An 8,898-nucleotide genomic window follows, 5' to 3' on the forward strand; every position below is an offset into this window, starting at 1 on the left:
TTCATCTCATCTTAGTTATCTATTTAGAGGTGTATTAAAATCCTCTGTGCATGAGTGGTTAGTTAAAAAAGACACATGCTACCCTTATAGTGCCCCTTCCTAATGTGCCTCCTCTGCACATCAAATCCTCCCACTGCTAAATTCAGCTCACACTGGGTCTTTCAGAAAGCCTTCAGTCATTTAGCCAACATTATCAAATAATCTTATGTACACCTGATAAGACTTGAAGATGCAAGGAATACAATAATTTATGATTCTTTTTTTTTCCATTGAAGATGACACAGAATAGGGAAGAATGAGTGTGTTAAATATTATTGTAATAATCTTGTTAATAAAATGAAATTGTAGTAGGTACCATGAACCAATAATTGTCCCAAACACTAAGAACAACTTTTCTGTGAGGAAGGCATTAATACTTACTCCCTCCTCCCTGTGGCAGAGAAGAACCTGGAGCCTGATGAGATCTTACTGCTAAGAAGCAGAGGCAGGACTTGACCCAAGTCATCTGGTTTACACACCCCAAACCTGAAGCCGATGGGCACAGCACAGTGCACTGGCTTTTGAAGGAGAATTCAGTGCACTCTGCAACTCTGAACAAAGCATAGGTATTACTGTGTATGCTGAGCTAGGGATAGCAGACATGGTGCTCTCTACAGAGAAATGAGATACAGCTTGGCAGTTGTCACTGAACACTCATGTGATTATCCCTATTTGAGGGATCATGGGCTGACAAGGAAAGAAATGGTCCCTGTCTCCCATTCTCTCACAGGCAGACCCAGGACTTCAGCCTGGACCCTGTGGCTCTAAGACCTATTTCCAGAGCTGGAACATTTTCAGGATAGAGTCCCTGTTTCTCCTGCCCCTTGGGTTCTCTACTACTTTCAGGGAGGGACTGAGTCAAGGTCATCTCAGAGTGAAGATGCAGGTCAGGGGCTATTGGGATGTAGAAGAATGTGTGATGTGATTCTACAAACAAGATGGCAACGTCCTTGAAGAAAGGCCATGTGGGAATGGTTTCTGTTCCTCCGTTCCCTGATTCTCGTTTGATTGAGTCTAAGGACACTGATTTCATAAAAGATGGATGAAGAAATCAGAGGTTGAATGAATGAACCTTTGTCCTTATTTCCTTTTCCTAATGTTAGAAATCATGTGTAGGGACCTAAATAGTCAAAAATTCAAAATTTCTTTCTATATACCTTGAATTCATGCTAGATGGGTAGAATGTTGACACTCAAGGTCATAGAATCCAGGGATTATATACTATACTATACTATACTATACTATACTATACTATACTATACTATACTATACTATACTTCCAAGCAGCCCCTTCTTGATCCATGACCTATATAAATAAAGCTTGCTCTATCTTGGGCCCTTCATTTATGTGGGAAATACTAACTCATCAGTAAGTGCCAAAGGCAATTACTGATAGAAATGACCTACAATAAAATTAAAGAATATTGACAGGAGGCAAAAGAAAGTGCTACTGAGATTACCTCATGCTCCTCCCGCCTCACCTTTATCATATTTCAGCAGGTGCTATCACAGGTACTACAAAGAGAAAGGAGACACACTGGCTGCCATGCCTAGCCTATATCAAAATGCACAATTTCAAAGATCAAAAGAGTCAGGCTACTGCCCTATTTACTCTATGTCCTAGCTTTCCCAGTCAGAGCTGTAGTTTCTCCTTATATAAATGGTCATTTACTTGGATTGCTGGATTTTCTTCTGTGGTTTTTCGACATAAGTTTATTCAAATTATGTCTCAGCTGCTCTGGGGTCAGGTTCTCACTCTGGTAGCTGTTGGTAATGAACTCTGAGAATCCCTACCCTGTCTTCAGAGCACCTGGAGGTTTCGGGGTGGGGGAGCATGGGGAGGCACTGAGATTCTACAAAGGGAATCTGGATATACTGCCTGTGGCTCAGCCTTGTATTAAGGGGATTGAGACTGTACATGGAACTGATACCAGTGGGTAATTGAGTCTCTGGGGATCCTGGAAGTAACTTTAAGACTCTAGTTTCTTCCAATCCTGTAGGGGAAAACTCGATATTTTATCCCTCCTTGAGCCTTTGAACTGTTCTCACCACAGGAAAGAAGAATGCACATGCTGGCCTTCCCTGCTCATGGCATTTCCTCCTGGACTACACAGGATTCCATCCTTTGATGGTCTTTGTACAGTGCACTGAAGGGTAAACATGCTTTAGTCCTGGGAGATTTCCACCAACCAAAGCCACTATTTATAGTGTTGTCACAAGTCACAAGTCACAAGTCAGGAGCAACAACTTTGAGGGACAGCCTCAGAGAATGACATTCATGCCTTGGGGAATGTGCTGGGTGACTTTGAGTAAATTATTTTCTTGTTCTGGATGCCATTCTTCTCTGTCCAGATGAGGCAGATACTATTACTATGGGATTTGCTGCCCTGGCCAGCTAAGATTCTACCTTTCTGCCACCCCAACAGTCACTATTGGCTTCCCTAATAAGAGGTCTCAAAGGTACAATCAGAGTAGATATTGCCAACAATTACTGAGTACTCCAAGAGGGTTCAGCACTGATTTAAAATCTCCATATGTGCAGTCATTTAAGACCTATACAAGCCCCAGACATCTACTGTGGCTGTCATACAGATGAGGAAAGTTGGTCACAGGACAGATGTACAACTGGCCAAAAGACATTTAGCCAGGACCACAGTGCTTGTAATTCCAATCCATTATAAGCCACATCCCCAGATCTCTCATCACTGAGAAGGCTAAGCATCATCGGACCTGGTATGCAGAAGAGAAAACTTTATCTCTCAGGTGCCAAGAAGACACAGCTGCCTAGTTATAAAAATGAAGGAAGCATCTACATGGTCAACATCTCCATTCTAGGCAAACTCTCTTTAATCAACAAGGATACAAAAAGTAATACTTGTCAAACTAAAAATAGAAATTTAAAGTTTAAAACGTGGAAACAACCCATCATTACTATTATTTCGAGGCATGCCAAGAAAAGAGAGACATGATGATTTTTATTGTTATGATTGTTATATGAACATTTTATTTGTTCAATAAACAAATTCAAATAAGATCAAGAAGAGGTGAGGGCCTCTGCTGTGTGGATGTTGTTATCGTTCTACTAACGGAGTGTATGGAGTGTATTCAGTTGGGAATTCTGGACACAAAGTTACTAACAGTTGCATACTCGGTCTCAGAAATCTCATTCCTTGGTACTTATCCTAAATGGTCTGTGATTGTGTGTAGTTACTTAGCTATAATTTCACCACAGAATTTGTAATGTCAAGAATATAAAAACATTAACGTCCTCAAATAAGAGTCTGGATATAAATTGAAGTAATATACAAATTTAAAACTTTAATAAATGACCCAGAGTGATGCTGATGTCATTAATGTACAAGACAGTGACACAGATTTTCCATATTTGTGACTCATTTGAAAGAAAGCATAAAAAGCTAATTTCAAATACTAGCAGCAATTTTGAGTGTGTGAACTGCAAATGATCTTAATGTGTATGCATTCCACTTGAAATCAGGATGCAAACACAACAAATGCTATTTTTTTAAAAGAAAAGCATTAGTAGGAGGACAGCCAGAAGGAGGATCCTGGGAGTCAGTTGATGGCAAGGTGATGACTGTCGGGTTGGCATGTGTAAGTGTCTAAAGTGCTCCAGTAGCTGCTGGGAGGCCACCTAGATATGTTGGGAACCTGAACTAAGCATACCAGAGTGACCATGACACCCAAAATATTACTCAGATTGAAAATACGCAGCTATAAACATCATTACTTTGTTAATTCCTGTACAGTGTCAACAATCAAGATAGGACAATAGGTAGTCTGAGTAAATATTCTTTCAACATTACTGAGTAAGCATTTTCAAACACTGACCATATTGTAACCCGTATTTAATTGCTTTATTAATTCATGCACAGTACATCATCTTTCTCCACCTCTTAAATATAAGCCCCATGAGGATAAGAGTCAATGGTTTATTTCCTAATAGATTTCCTAATAGAATCTAAACCAGGCATACTATAGGTTCTCACTTTTTACATGCCCAGTAAAGAACTCCAGAAAGCTGTGACCATTCTCAAATGTCTAATCGCATTCTTGAGAATTTTAGAATAAAGTACAGCTGAATAGAGGATTACCTTGTCTCTTTACTGCTGCTGCACACTACAAATCTCCACCTAAAGAGACCCAGGCCTATCCCTGCAACTTACATAGGGAGATAGAAGGTGACATTCTTTACAAAGCTCCAGGGCTTTGCAGGCTGTGGTAGAGCAAACCTTAGGGATCCAAGAGGGGGCTTGGCAAAAGAAACTCCCAGGAAGATGGCCACAGGCTGTGCAAACCCTTCTAAGCTAACATACTTGTCCAGAGATTTGCCATGGATGGTGGTCACCATGTGTGGTAAGAACAGACACCCTGCTGGTCAAGATAAAATGAAGACATTTGTGAAGGGAAGGTCCAGACCTGGGTTCTGAAAGATCCTGGCAGAATGTAAAAGGACACAGAAGCCCTGAAATTGGCAAGATAGACGTCAGTGTTAGCAGAACTAGCTTCATTGATTTAGAAAAATAGAGGTGCACAATGCTCTGGCCACTCCTTAAACCTGTGTGTCTGCCATTGTTCTGACCAGGTGTGTGCCCATTGCTGCACCTTCATTAGACTCTTTCCTTGTACCCCTCCCATACCCATTTCTTGAGAATAGACATTGTTTAGATCTGGAAATCCCCTAATCTCCCCCTTCTCCTTTCCCCCCTGAGGGCCTATAAAAACTGGGAACTCTTTCCCCTCGAGGTCGACTCCTCTACCCCTGCGTGGGATATGAGTCATCCCCAGAGCTCTGTCTTTCCCCGAATAAAGCCTCATGTGGTTTGCAACAAGCTCGGTCTGTCGTGAGTTCTTGGGTGTCCGCTATTGTCCTGAGGCCTGAGGAAGGGGCTCCTCTCGGAGTCTTTCAGTTCCATGTGGGTTTTGTCACTTCCCAGGCATGTGGCCTTGAACAAGTCATCTCAGTTCTCTAGACATCAGCTTCTTCTCCTGTAAAATAAAGATAAGGAAAACTGTTCTTCCAAACTGGGATGAGAAGGGGTGAACTCCAATTTGAATTGGAGATATAAAAGTATTCAGATTTTTATACATAGTCACAAAAATAATGTTGGGAATAAACAAGGCCTTTGTCTCCTTCCCAGAAGCCTCTGTAAATATTTATCCATTAAGATCCTGAGGTTTTGACCTACATGTTGGGTGAAGCAATTGATGAGAAGTGTACAGTCTCAGGAGGGCTGACCTAGTAGTGCTTCTCAACCTTCCTAATGCTATGACCGTTTAATACAGTTCCTCATGTTGTGGGGACCCCAAACTATCAAATTATTTTATTGCTATTTCATAACTATATTTTTGTTACTGTTATGAATCATAATTCAAATATCTGATATGCAGGATATGTGATATGCAGGATATCTGATATGCTATCTTGTGAAAGGGTTGTTTGACTTCCTGAAATGGTTCAGACCCACAGATTGAGAACCACTGTTGTAAAGAAAGGACCATGGGCATGCTTGATTGACTTTTGAGAAGGAAGTTATAAACCAGGAGAGATATGGAAAGAATACAGAAGTTGGAAGGAATGACGTCTTTTGTTGGTATTACCAAGGAGGACCTCTGACTTACAGCTGAGGGAAGAGTAATAACAGGAGATGAAAAAGGAGCAGAAATCATGAAGAATAAGATTTAAGTGTAAAAGTCTAGAGATAGCATAACACAGGGCCATTCTGGGAAGGGTGAATGGCATGTGAATATTACTAGGTAAAGTCCAAGGGAAGTAGATAAAAATCTTGGGTTATTGGGTGTGTGTCAGGAAGAATACAGGCTGGAGGACAAGTCTTTATTTAGTGGGCAAATAAGTAAGATAAATAGATATGGGATCAATAATCCAATAAGGTTCTACAATATTCTTCTCCTGACTCTGGACTTTGTCATCCAGAGTGCAAGAGACTGGTCATCAGGTGATGGGGTAAACATTGGCTCCATTCTTGCTCAACAGATAGTTCTGCCTCCTCTCCCTGCAGCTTAACCCCTGTCCTCATTCTAGCTGCTGTGAAACTGGAATGAATGGCCTTGAACCACCTTCAGGAGGCAGGAGGCTATCCATACATTAGCTCATGGCTACTATCGGTAAACCCTGTTTGCTCTCAAAAGCACATTTTGGACATGATCTTAATCCCTAATTCTCCAACACTTTGCAGCAAGCTATCTCATCCAAAATACATGGTCAGAAAGGAAAAGACTAATCTAGATTTCTCTACCAGAAAAATTGCCAATGAAACACCCAAGTATAAAAGGGAGTATAACTTCCAAATCTTTTGCATCAATAAACCAATTCCAAACTGCGTACAGTAAGTCTGATCCTGTTATTGATGTTTAATGAACAATAGGAAAATCAAGGAGGCTTTATGGAAGTTATGCATAGATAGACTCCAATTACACATATTTTCACATGATTTTTTTTTTAACTTCAAGATCATGAGTTTACCACTGGAGTAACCTCATAGTAATTTGGGGAGCATTTTTATAGCAAGAATAGCTAATAACACTATAACTGTGGAAAGTCACATGATAAAGCCTTGTTCATCTTTTTTTAGTAATTAAGGGCAAACTTCATGCCTGCTCTTTTGCTTTTACCTTACCATTCTCACTGGGATAGCTTTCTTGAAAAGCATGTGTATTAAAATATTCATTGTCAGGAGCCATAATGGGACAAGCAAATAACTAGCAAGTGATCTTCCTGAGATGGTCTGCCTTGGATTATTATATAATCTGTGACAGATTCATTCTTATTAGGCAAGGCTGTAAGAGGATTCGTTTTAGGAAAGATTCCTGCTATTAATATGCTTTTCCTGTTATTATTAAACATATATAACAATAACTAGGGATTAGCCTTTGGGGAGCAGATTTATGAAGATGCACTGTCTACTAGTGATGCTATATAGACAAATAGATGACTTCTAAAGTCGTAATGATGATCTTATAAGAATTCCTAAAATTGGGGCATTGAATACCCTCAGGCCCAAGGGCCTCTCCTCCCACTGATGTCCAACAAGGCCATCCTCTGCCACATATGAGGCCAGCACCATGTGTTGCTCCATGTGTATTCTTTGGTTGGTGGTCCAGTCCCTGGGAGCTCTGAGGGTTCTGGTCTGTTGACACTACTGTTCTCTCCATTGGGCTGCAAACCCCCTCAGCTCCTTCAGTCCCTACTCCAACTCCTCCATCAGGGAACCCCATGCTTGGTCCAATGGTTGGCTGTGAGCTTCCACCTCTGTATGTCAGACTCTGGCAGAACCTCTCAGGAGACAGCCATATCAGGCTTCCATCAGCAAGAACTCTCTAGCATTCACAATATCTGGTTTTTTTGACTATATATGGGATGGGTGTGTATGATATTCAAGAGCCAGTATGTGAATGGAGGAAAATACAAAGTTAAACCCAGGGAAAGTTACAGATGGGAGTGGCACACCTACCAGAGTGGTAGAACAAGAAAAAGGGGACAATACCAGGAAATCCCAGAAAGATGCAGGGACTCACAGGGAGAAGGGTCCATGCTGAGCAGAAATCACCAGGCATGGTCTGTGGTGGCTATCTACCCAGATGAAGTGGGCAGGAGCTAGGGTGTTGGATAGAAAAGTGAACATGTGGGATGGAGTCATGAACAGAAGTGCAGCAATTGACATTGTACAACATGACCTGTGCACATATTAACCACCTACTGTGTGCCTGATGCATATTTTCAGTGCTTTTATTTCATAGAACTTCATTGGGTAGTTGATGATTTTAGTGTCTTGCTAAGTCTTTCATTATCAGTCCAGAAGTAGGCTAAGAATCAAGAAGAAAATAAAATGACCTCTTTTGTTTCTTCATGCTTCATTTTGTTGCCCTCCTGTGCCAGACAGCTGTAGTTGGGGTCTTATGCATTTGCTATCCACTCCATCTTCAGAATCTGGGGCTGGCTGAATCTGCCTGTTCCAGGCTCAAGTCCAAGCCCATAGGACAGGAACCTTTGAAAGATAGAACCTGCTTTTTCATGGCTTAACATCTCCACTGACCTGTGCTCAAGACAAAGAATGGTAAGCATGCAACCAGATATTTGTACTCACTCATGAAAATAGGGAGAGAAAGCAGGACCAAAGCCCAAAGCCACACCATCAAAGGACAGTAGCTTGGGGGTCCATTGGGGTATCTGGTGCTGGGAGGAAATGTACTCGCTCTGCCATGTAGCTATAGACTTACTCCTGACATTGCCGCTACTGAGACCAATTATATCATCTAAAGTGATAGACAGTCTCCCAACTTCTCAGGAGCTCTCTGGATGCCTAATGGCAACACTAAGCCACACCTATATACAATTTTCTCTCTTTTGTTTGAGCAGTCATTACTCAACTCTTAGATTACAACCATTATTCAACTTTCAAATCACAGAGATCCACAGTTACCCAATCTTTACCAGCCTAAAAATTTCTTCCTGTAGCATTCTAATCTCCATGCACTGTGAACATCCAAAGGCTGAGAACAGTGAGCAGATGCTTTCAGGCTGTGAAAATACTATACCCTCAGAAGAGGCTAAGAAACTGTAGAGCAAATCAGGGTCTCACAATATCTCATCTCTGGAATTTGGACACACTTTATTTGTATTTCTGGACCTGTGTTTTCTCAAGTTCTAGGCTCTGGTATTTGGAAGAAATCTCATACTTAATCTAGTTCCCTTCTGATACCTAACTTGCCTTCATAATATTCCTGTTGAGTGTCCTGCCTGCTACTGGGCGCCTGCTTGTTCTTGAGGTCACTTGTCTTGAAGAGCTGGAATTTGGGGAGAGAAGGTTCCCACAGGAACCA

This window comes from Mus musculus, chromosome 8 (assembly GCF_000001635.26).
Source record: "Mus musculus strain C57BL/6J chromosome 8, GRCm38.p6 C57BL/6J".
In the NCBI taxonomy this organism is placed as follows: domain Eukaryota; kingdom Metazoa; phylum Chordata; class Mammalia; order Rodentia; family Muridae; genus Mus; species Mus musculus.